Source organism: Etheostoma cragini, chromosome 10 (assembly GCF_013103735.1).
Source record: "Etheostoma cragini isolate CJK2018 chromosome 10, CSU_Ecrag_1.0, whole genome shotgun sequence".
Classification (NCBI taxonomy): Eukaryota; Metazoa; Chordata; class Actinopteri; order Perciformes; family Percidae; genus Etheostoma; species Etheostoma cragini.
In genome coordinates, this window is record NC_048416.1 from 348,150 (window position 1) to 359,363 (window position 11,214).

Consider the following 11,214-nt stretch of genomic DNA (forward strand, 5'->3'; position numbering starts at 1 on the left):
GTCCCCTGCTGGAGCTGCTGCCCCCGCGACCCGATACCGGATAAGCGGTCGAAGATGGATGGATGGATGGACATTTGAGAAGAAGCAGGCGGAAGCATACAGCTTATTAGGTCCTGCCCCTACTTAATATCATGTTATCTAAAAAAAAATAGATATGCAAACATGTACATGTAAATTATGTTTTCAGATTGAGCAGCGTGGGCCGAGCCGGAGCTTCTCCAGGAGAAGAGAGAGAGACAGGGAGAGAGGCGAGAGTGTCATGTCCTAGTTGAGTAGGTGGATTAAGGAGGAGAGTAAAGAGAACCCCTCTGATGATTCTTCATATTTATTTCTTCAGTAAATAATCTCTCCTCCAGTATTTACCTCCACCAAATCTTGTCCACGCTGCCGTGTGTTTCTGTTCTGAAGATCCTATAATTTGATTGAATTCTTGACCTCTTAAACTAGGCTAAAAGCTCTCTGTCGGATTAGATATCACTTAGATGTCTCTGGCTTGTTTTTGCTTCTTTACATTTGCGGTATCCGTCTTCGTCTCCTCTCCTATACCTCCAGTCCACATTTCATTGATTTCTTTCTCCTTGTTCCTCCAGCCCTCAATCATGTGTGCCTTTTCTCTCTGTAGCTCATCTAGCCTCCTCATGTCTTGCCCTTGGTTGGTTATGTAAGTGCCACTCTCTTTTATCTTTCGTACGCTTATTGTTTTCTATTGCCATGGCAATCTGCTGCAGACATCCGAGCAATGAGTTTCACATCTCCTAACACTATAATTAATCTCTGGGATTGATCCACTTCTCACAAATGATGCAATTCACACTGATTGCTGACATATTGCTGGGTATTTCCTCTACATTCCTGTACTATGCATCCTCTCAGCTGCTCTATGTTTTTGCCTAATGTTTATATTTCTACATTTCATGCTGCCATGAGAGCTGGGTTTAAGAGAATGGGCTGGCAGTAGAGCTTTGATGTCAATTATTTGGTTGGATCTTTGCCAAAAAAACTTTATGTATCCCCATTGCTATTACTTTCTACTTCCTCCAACATCAACATCACAGAGCTGCATGTAGTGTGAGGTTTTCGGGTTTTGCTCTGAGCTAATCTCTCTTGGTGTTCAAAAGCTGAAGGCCCGCTGACTCCAGCTTGCTGACGCAAGCTCCCCTGTCTCCCAGCAGCCTGTTGCCATGGTTACCTCAGCTCAGTGGCAGGCCAATGCAGCAGAAGCCTAATGTATGATACAACCTCCTTCACTAAACACTAGCTTTGCTTTTGTGTTGTTGTCATAAGCCACCTCCCTGATGCCTTCTGCACACCCCTCCAACTGTCCCAGCGCTTTGGGCCTGCCTCGGAGGCAAAGGCCCTCTCAGGTGGACAGCCGGCTGAAAATGACACATGTGAATTTGTTTGTGAACACGTGTGCTTGCTTGCAATTTTGTAAAATGGGCACATGCATGGGTTCACGAGTCAAGAGACTTCTACTTGACTTCTTCAAACACATACCCTCGGCCAAATAGGAGCACATTTAGGCGTTTGTTTGTGAGGGTCTGTATAGATTCAAATTTATGCCAGCAGTAAGAAGATAATGACCTGGTGGATGTGTCCTTGGAGGGATGAATCGAGAAAGGGAGGACGGTGGCAGGGATAGGGGAGATTTAGCATGAGATAGAATGACAAGGAGAAAAATTATAAAAACATGCTGAATTTCATATGCGTTGGGGAGGACAGAAGATAACCCCCAGGAAAACACATGCAACAGTTAGACACTGTAGACTTTATAGAATATTGGTCTCACCTCAGACAAAAATTAGACCATTTAGTAAAGGGCAACTAGTAAAAGTATGCCAAATAAGCTTTTAGCAGTTCAAGATGGCATGGTGCTAATCTGCAAAATGTCATTTGGCTTATAATGTATGTTGTTTTAGGACACACTACACATTTAGTCAAAACATTGGAGGAATACTATGTAGAGAAATATGGACTTCCAGTACAACAACACAGGATATGAAATAAATAAACCCAAATTACTGATATGCTACTCTGTGCGTTCCCATATTTGGGAAATGAGGCCATGAGTTATCTAAAGTGGGCTAGATGGAGGGGCAAAAAAACTACTAAAAGGGTGAAACCAGCAGAGAGAAAAAAATCAGAATGTCTCCCTCATGCCCCAGGCTCATTGTCATCCCTAACAGTTTCATGTCATATTAACATGTCAGAGCCGAGGAGCTGAGCCGATCCCGGCGCCTGTAATAACCGCCGACAGGTAGGACTACTTCCTTGCACAGGCAGGAAGAGAGCACTCTGAGAATATTCCTCCTTCTCACCCAGTGGCCTAAATTCACAGCCCGGTAGACCGCAGGCCTCCCAGTCTCTCCCCCAGGGCTATGTCTGATTGGGTTTACGTCACAACCGCAACCGGTACAAGATTTCTGCCCTCCTGGAGCTCCACAGTGAATTATCATTGCCATGGTAATACAAAAAAAAAAATCTAACATCAGAGAGTGCTTGCAGAAAGACTACTTTTAATGTCATTTGAGTTTATAATGCAGCAAATGGATACAGTGTTATCTGCAGGTTGGATTTACCAAACTAGAGAGGTAATATTTCCACATCTTGTCGGGTTCTTCCATGTTGTCGCACATCGTAGAGGATATTTGTCATATGATTGCAGAGTTCTGTTGGTATATGCGAGAGAAAGACGCGCCATATCCACCCACTGTCTATAAAACAGAACAGATTTGTTCAGTTCCCAACTCAGCAAGTGACACAATTATCTCTGATGTAGCTTCAAATGAATCGGTCCATACATTGAACAAGGCGTTCTCCATTCCTTTGCAACAAAACACAAATAAGAAACTTGATTGAATTGCCTAAAACACATGTTCAGGTATAACGGTTAAAGGGAAAGTGAGGCCTCTTGGCTCTGATTAAATTAAACTATTGTCTTTAGAGCAACCAAAAGCAACTTATAGCCTGGACCCAAACCACAATGGGACATCACTGTCCTCTCCCCAAACAAATGACCCAGTGAACACTGTGAACAGGCAACAGAGATCAAAAGGGAAACAATCCTGTCATTATCTCAGTTATTCAGCTCCGCCAGGTGTGAGCTGACCGCTGGGTAATTTCCTACTTAATTACAAGGCATGGTGCCATTTATGAAGCATAATGACAGTGTCCCTCAGCATATCAATCAAACTAAAGTGTTATACTATTCAAAGCTGCGATGCTTGATGTTATTAGTATCAGACTTTCTCAGCTTTTTGAAATCCACACGTCAGAAAAACCGAGTGCCTGGTTTTTGAAATGTCAAGAACATACAAAACAAATTGAAAACCTCTTCTATTTCACCATGGTCAGTGAAGTAAGACTTTCTATTTGCTTTCAGACTTCTTTTTTTCTTGTTTAAAGGATCATATATTTTACAATAATTACAGCAAAAACACCTTGCAGGTATTAGAGTGCAGAAGCAGTAGTTTCCCAATCAATACTCTCACTAGTCCTGAGGGATGAGAAAGATTAATCTATAGAGAGCCAGAGTGGAGCCAGAACTCCTGGGTTCTTTTCTAGAAGTTATAAAACCTCATTTAAAATCACATTGACATTTGTATTAATGCAAATTACCATAACTGCATAATCTTACTCAACACCATGCCTTGTGTTGCACACCATACATTTATATAAGGAATAGCAAAGATCTAATATGATAGTTTTTTGTATTTTAACTTAATCTTTAATTAGCACCGTTTTACCCATTGATTACAATATAAACAAACAGTAGAAGAGCGGGTTAAGAACTTAAGAAAGTGGTGCTGCAATAGGTTTCACAAATCAGTTTAAAGCTGCGCTAATCAATACTTTTCTATTAACAAGGATCAACTGACTGTGTGATGTAAAAGGGGTTGTGTAGTGATGAACCTACAGAAAATCATGCTATTGCCTGACTCTGCAGTCCCTTAGCTCTACAGTGCGTATTAGTGACTTATTATTTTGGTTTTACAAGCTCCAATGCTACTCTATTGGTTCAGTTTCACTGCGAGTGCTGTAGTAGATGCTCTTTTATATTGGAATGTAGATAGTAAGCCCCAGGGACATGTTTAATTTATTTCAGAAAGATAGATGAAAGAAATTCCAAATGTGAGATTGCATCGATTTCCAGGAGCTAGTGGAAGAGTGGTTAGCCAGACTGTGACGTTGAGACTTTGCCTCTCCATTGCAGCTCTCGAGTAGTGGGTGTTCACTTCTTTTCTCTTTCTGATAATTAGTTCATGCTTTAACAGGAATACTGACCAAATCCATTACCCTGTTTCTTACACTCAGGCATGCATTAGTGTAAACTAAAGGGAAGCATTACTTAATTTTAAAGTAAGTTTATTCTGTAGGTCTTAGACATCCCTTATGAAAAAAAGGGCAGAAAGTTGATTCCGTGTCCTGTGAAATTCTCAAAGCCGAAGGCCAAAGCACTCCGCATGAATTACTTGAATAAATATCCAGTGAATAAATTGATTAGCCAAATTGTCTTGACTTGATTTCACAGATTAAACAAGGATATTGTTGTTGCTCAGCTTCACTGTGAAGACAGCTATATTTTAGGGCTGTTAGATGAGGTCATGTGGTGTGTAAAATAATAATCTGATGAGTGCAGTTTGTCCCAGTGCTGTGGAAAGATACATCACAGCGGTTAGATACACAAGTGCCTCTGGAGTCTCTATCTCTACCTATTTCTCTTTTCCGTCTTGCCCTCTGTGTCTTTTGGCCTGCATTTAGAAGCATAGAGGGCGCCATGACAACAGCTTTATTAATCACATCAATCATTGGTAACACCATGGCAACCAAGGGGAGCTCTAATCGCTTCTCACCGAGCTGACAATTTCTTTTCTGAGGGGCTCATTGTAGTCTGCATTAACTTGAAGTGTGTGTGTGTGTGTGTGGGGGGGGGGCAGTGTGTGGGAGGAAATCTGATTGTCTGTCAGTGGATTGTCTGTATGTACCAGGGGCCCAAGGGAAAAGAAGTTGTTCCCTTGAAGTTTTTTATAACAGTTGCCCTTAAAACATTGTTATCCCACTTTGCTTCGAGCGAGAAGTAAAACATGTACGCCAGCTTCCTTCAACACAGCACAAATTAATTTTCTGTCTCTTGTTATATGGATTCTTCTATATAGATACCATTTTTTGGTGCTGGTAGTTTTCTGTATGTGTTTTTACAGTTGTCTTGATCCCTTGGTTTCAAATAGTAATTCAGGTACTGTGAATAGGCTTTCTATTTGAAACGTTAGCCATGCTAGCAGCATTGGTGCACTGGTCGCCATGTGGGGCGGTCAATCTACCCATTTGGTCTAGACTACTTTCGTCTCACAGCACAGCTGTTCAGGTCAAGCAGTCGGTTTTCAAGTGATTGCTGAGATCTCATAATGCAGCAACATCACTAAGAAAATTAACACACACAAGGGGTAACACACACAAGCTTGAAAAGTGCCCAGGCTAGTCAGACTTCTTAGAAGAGGTAAACAAAGGTGAAGGGTTAAATGAACCTTCCATTATAGACATCATCTTTGATCTACTTGCTGCAGTTTTCCTGTGTAGTGAGATTTTCATTTTTAGGATTTCGTTTTATCTCCTTACTGTATATGGTGGTAGCTAATTTGGCAAAAATGACGTTTTGTTTGGAAACATCGCCATTGGACCTATTATTGAACTGAATGGAAACAAGTGGGCAATAAACATGGCACACTAAGCAAGCCAACAGTTTTGCCAAATAAGCTATCTAAGATTTTATCAATTATGTAAAAGTAAAAAGTTAAAACAACCAATCATAACAATAGACAGAGCTAGAAAAATAAGTAATAAGTTAACAAACACTTTCCTGTAGTAATGAAAATCAGTAAACTTACTAAAATGTTCATCTTTTGTTTGACTAGTTTACTGTCCAATGGGAACAGTTTTTCTGGTTTCTTGAAGGAGAAGAAGCCTGTTCTCTGCTGGATTTGTTTTGGTGCTGCATTGCTGTGTCACTCACTGTCATTCTCTATCATCAATCAAACTGTTATTTTTATGAGATATCTCTACATAACACCTTTTTCTGCTTACAGAACATCATCTCTTTCTGTGCCTCAACACTCCAGCTTAAATAGGAGCCAGCCCACGCAATTCAATTCAATTCAATTTTATTTATAGTATCAATTCATAACTAGAGTTATCTCGAGAAACTTTATAGATAGAGAAGTTCTAGACCACACTAGACCGCTCTATAATTTACAATGACCCAACAGTTCTAGTAGTTCCCTCCAGAGCAAGCAACAGGGCGAGAAAAACTCCTTTTTAAGAAGAAACCTGGGACAGACCCGGGTTCTTGGTGGGTGGTGTCTGATGGTGCCGGTTGGGGTTAAATAAAGAGTGGCAATAACAGTCACAGTAAAAGATAATGGAAGTATGAATGCAGAGAGTAGCAGGATGTAGCAGGGCATCTCAGAACGTGTAGCAGGACCACAGTGACCACAACCAGGATTCTGGAGCCTCCCTGATCCAACAAACATTCTGGGGGGAAAAGAACATAAGGACTTGTTAGTAACCAGCATTTCTGGGAAATGGATGCACACAAATAGTCGGGCTGTACTGGCCAGCCTCCATCTAGTATTATTATATTATTGATTATATGATAAATGAATCTGACAACTATGAAGAGAAGCAGAGAAGAGAAGGGTTGCCATGCCTGTGGCTATACACCCTCCCCCGCTGGTCTAGGCGAACGCTGCAAATGCAACATATTGATCAAATATCATTAATCATTAATGGAGTGTTACCACCGCCAACTTCACATTCTGCAGTATAGAGCTCCCAATAACCAGAGTTGGCTTCTCAGCCGGTGTGTTACTGAGTGGGGAGAAACTGTTAGAAAGGCAAAGATGTTGGCGGCCTGCCACAGGCTCGGATTTGGACCGGCAGCCGCCGTGTGTGAAGCTTGCGCTACGCTTCTTTTGGACAGACACCCACGTGCCCAGCTGCTCGGGGTCCGCGGGGGGACTGCTTACAGTAGCTGCAGAATGTTGGCCCGCACCAGCTACGGGGCGCTGGCTAGCTATAGAAGCATATGATCATTTTTGACATGTACCGTCATCACTAAAGGAGGCAGAGGAATAGCTAAACATTTGACACACAGAGCAAGAGCAAGCAGGAGAGGGACAGGAATTAGCCATTGCTAATGGCTAAGCTGGAGTAGCTAACAGCGTTCTAACAATTGAGATCAGTGAGGGAGTCGCTGTAGGATTGCACACACCTGGCAATCACAACAGTCCTAAAGTTCCCATTTCACAGAAACGGGGAAAACTTGCATAATATTATTTTTCTGTGGGGGTGTGATTCCTGTGTATAGGCATACAGTACAATGCCTCATTAATTAAACATAACATGAAAGGCATCCCTCACATCCTGTACAGTTTGAGCTGATCAGGCAGATGGTTCATGATTTCTTAATGGAGAGAACTACTTAGCATGAATGCTTGCTGCGTTGACAGATCAATGGTAGTGCGGAGGTGAAAGTCAGCGGATTGCTCTGCGTGTGCTGTTTGTCAGAATGCCATCCCACTTGGGCAGTGTGCATTATAAGGTAAATGCTTCATTCTAGACTTGGTCAAAGTCAAGAGAGTTAACTTCCTGTGAATAATAAAAAGAGATTGCTTTGTCAGAGTTACTGCCCAAAGAAATCTAGCTTAATCAGATACGAATTGAAAATTAAAAGATTACTAGAGCGGTAATCGGTGGAAGACATGTCTTTGTTTCTTTGCTCGGAGACTCTGATCTGAGATCTGCTAGCTGGCAGAGAGGCTGAGGGCTAGCCAAGGATTTGGGCGGAGCTCCATCAGATAGCTACTGTTGGCTGGTGAATGGGCACAGTATCAAAACGTGTCTCTTTGATTCTCATAGAGGTTTTCTAGAGCCTCATTTGCATACATACACTATGCACAGACACACATACGCCCCTGGTATTTGTACAGCTTTCCTTTACAGTGATTTAATTGGACTTTTTTCACACATACTCAGACTTGCACACACAGAATCTGAAGATCTTGGAACTCATGCCACTGGTACACAAGTGATTCATCAGACTGTGCATTTTGGAGCTATGGAGCGTTTTTTAAGTTTGTTTGCTAATGTATTTAGTGTTGTAACATACAATTGTAAAAATGTCTGCGCTCTGGAATCCAGGATTTTTAAGCAGTGTAAAGTGCGCTAACCAATATCAACAGTCCACGCTCATAGAAGGGAAGCCCACAACATGGCCAAAACAAAATGGCCAAAACAAAATAGCGAGCCTCTTCAGATGTAAAATAAATCAATTCCCTACAAGTGCAAACGGTGACAAAATGTCAACATTTTATCGCATGACCATCTCCAGCACAACGTATTTAGGTTTATTTCTATAGTGGCCAAATAAAGTTAAATTGATGCTACATAGTGAGATATTTTCAGTGGAGTTACAATGGAGTTGGCTGCATGTTGGGAAATGGGAATGCAACAACAGGAATTAAACACTCCATCATAGTAGGATGGGATTACACAATACCCCATTTATACCTTGCATTAACATGTATGTGATTGTGAGTGATTTTATGTGCTTGGGGAGCAAGCATTTAGTGCGATAGTGGCACCGAAAACTCCCTTTTAGGCAGAAATCTTGAGTGATGAGGAAAACGTCATTTTAGGGAGAAACCTGTGACAGACCCAGGCTCTTGGTCGGTGGTGTCTGACAGTGACAGTTGGGAGTGTGATAAACAGTGGCAATTATATTCACAATAAAGCTAATGGAACTATGACTAGAAAGTTCCATTAGCTTGACTAGAAGCACTGCAGGGCATAGCAGGGTGTAACAGGGCATAGCAGGGTGCCGAGCAGGACCACAGCAACAGTTGGAACCATGATTTAGGTCCTCCTAGTCCAAAAACTGTGGGGCAAAAAAAACATAAGGACTCTGGGGAATAAGCTCCCCAGTAAGTAACAAGCATTTCTGGGACATGGATGTACTCTGATGGAAAGAGAGAGGAGCTCAGTGTGTCAAAGGAAGTCCCCCAGCAGTCTAAAACTATAACAGCGTAATTAAGAGTTGGTCCAAGGTAGACCTGAGCCAGTTCTATAAGGGCTGGTAGATGAATCTGATGACTATGAAGAGAAGCAGAGAACGGGTGCCGTTTCTGGAGCTATACACTCTCCCCCACCGGTCTAGGCGAATGCTGCAACTCATCACTCCCTAACAATAAGCTTTATCAAAGAGGAGAGTTTTAAGTTTACTTTTGAATGTGGTGACGTGTCTGCCCCCCCCGGACCCAGAATGGAAGCTGGTAAGACAGGAGAATAGCCTGATAGCTGAAGGCTCTTGCTCCCAACCTACTTTTAGAGACTCTAGGAACCACAAGTAACTCTGAATTCTGGGAGCGTATTGCTCTAGTGGGACAATAAGGTGCCATGAGCTCTTTAAGATAAGATGGTGCTTGACCATTTAGAGCTTTGTAGGTCATGAGAAGGATTTTAAATTCAAACCTGGATATTACAGAAAGCCAGTGCAGAGAAACTAATACAGGAGAAATATAATCTCTTTTCTTACTTCTTAGTAGAACACGCGCTTCAGCATTCTGGATCAGCTGGGGAGACTTAACCCTGGTGTTGTCTTCCCTTTCGGGACCCTCTTGTATCCCTTGGGTAAAATTGACCTGTGACTTATTTGGGGTTTTAACAACAATGCTGAAATAAAAATTTAATTCAGAATCTATTAACAAATATTGTCTTTATCTTATTTTCAAACAGTTGAGATAACATGTATGTTTAGGGAATGCAATCAGTCTCTTCTAGAAGATAATTAAAAATGGAAGTGGGATTTGTTTTTTTGCCATCAGGTACTAATTCCTTTTAAAAATCCACTATGGAAAAAACAGAAGTGGTCATATCCAGAAGAATTTTCTGAATTGAGTCAGGAATACATGTTTTTCACAGAAAAATAAGGGAAAATCTATGATTTTCAAGTAAAAAACATGTATCATTTTTCATCTTTTAAAATTTGAAATGGGTCAATTTGACCCCAATACCATACAAGGATTAAGGGACTTATTTGAGTATCCTGATGATAAAGAATTGCAGTATTCCAGCCTGGAAGTAACAAATGCATGGACTAGTTTTTTTACCATCAGGATAAGGATCAGCATTTAAGACAGGATGTGCCTTATTTTGGCACTGTTACGCAGGTGAAAAAAGGCTAAAATAGCTCTTACACTTCTGACAGTAGTGCTGGAGGCAATGGCAATACCATCCAGAATAGCTATATCTTAGGAGAATGAGTTTGGTGTTTAGGGCCCAGCACAATAACCTTGGTTTTGTCTGAGTTTAACAACAGAACATTGTAGGTCATCCATGATTTTATATAATTAATGCATGCTTAAAGTTTAACTTACTGACTGGTTTTGTCTGGCATGATTGATAGGTATAATTGAGTATCATCTGCATAACAGGGAAAGTTAATGAGTTGTTTCCTAATAATACGGCTTAGAGGAAGCATATATAAGGTGAATTGAATTGGTCCAAGCACTGATCCTTGTGGAATGCCATGGCTAAATGTAGCGTACCTGGAGGATTCATCATTAATATTAATAAACTGAGATTGATCCGATGAATAGGACTTAAACCAGCTTAGTGTGATTCCTTTAAAGTGCTCATATTATGCTCATTTTCAAAATGGGCATAACATGAGCTTTAATACACCTAATGCACCAAAAAAGGATATTATTGCAGTTAGTGCTCAATAACTGGATGCTGTGTCAGCATGAACACTCTGACTGCACTTCAGAGTGACTGAGAAAAATCCCAACTTCTGCCTTGAAATATAAAATCAAAGCAGTATTCCTTGTCATGGCCTCAACAGCTTGTTCACATTATTTTAATACATGTTTTGGTAGCGATGTTCTGGCTTAATGAATATCAAGCTTGCTGTTTGCCTAAATTTTGATTTTATGGCTCCATTGACTGCAAAGATGGCAGCAAGTGGTACACCTAATCTGAAGCTTTCAATCAATAACAGCATATGGAAGACACCAGAGATGCTACTGCATTTGTTACAGTCCAGTGATTCAGCGCTAATGTTGCCATCCTGCATGTAGTTCATGCATGGAGTATTACACTTTGTAGATATCAAACAACAAACAACACACATTTAATTTAAGCATCTTAAGCACTCAAGCA

At 41.1% G+C, this 11,214-nt stretch overlaps 1 long non-coding RNA gene across 1 annotated transcript in view; it reads right to left on the minus strand.

The window, feature by feature from the left end:
• LOC117951877 overlaps window positions 1–10,314 on the minus strand; it is an 18,169-nt gene extending 7,855 nt beyond the window's left edge. Inside the window, exon 1 of the long non-coding RNA XR_004658268.1 lies at window positions 10,253–10,314. This is a non-coding gene — a long non-coding RNA (uncharacterized LOC117951877). The remainder of the gene's footprint in view (window positions 1–10,252) is intronic.
• Window positions 10,315–11,214: the final 900 nt, after the last annotated feature.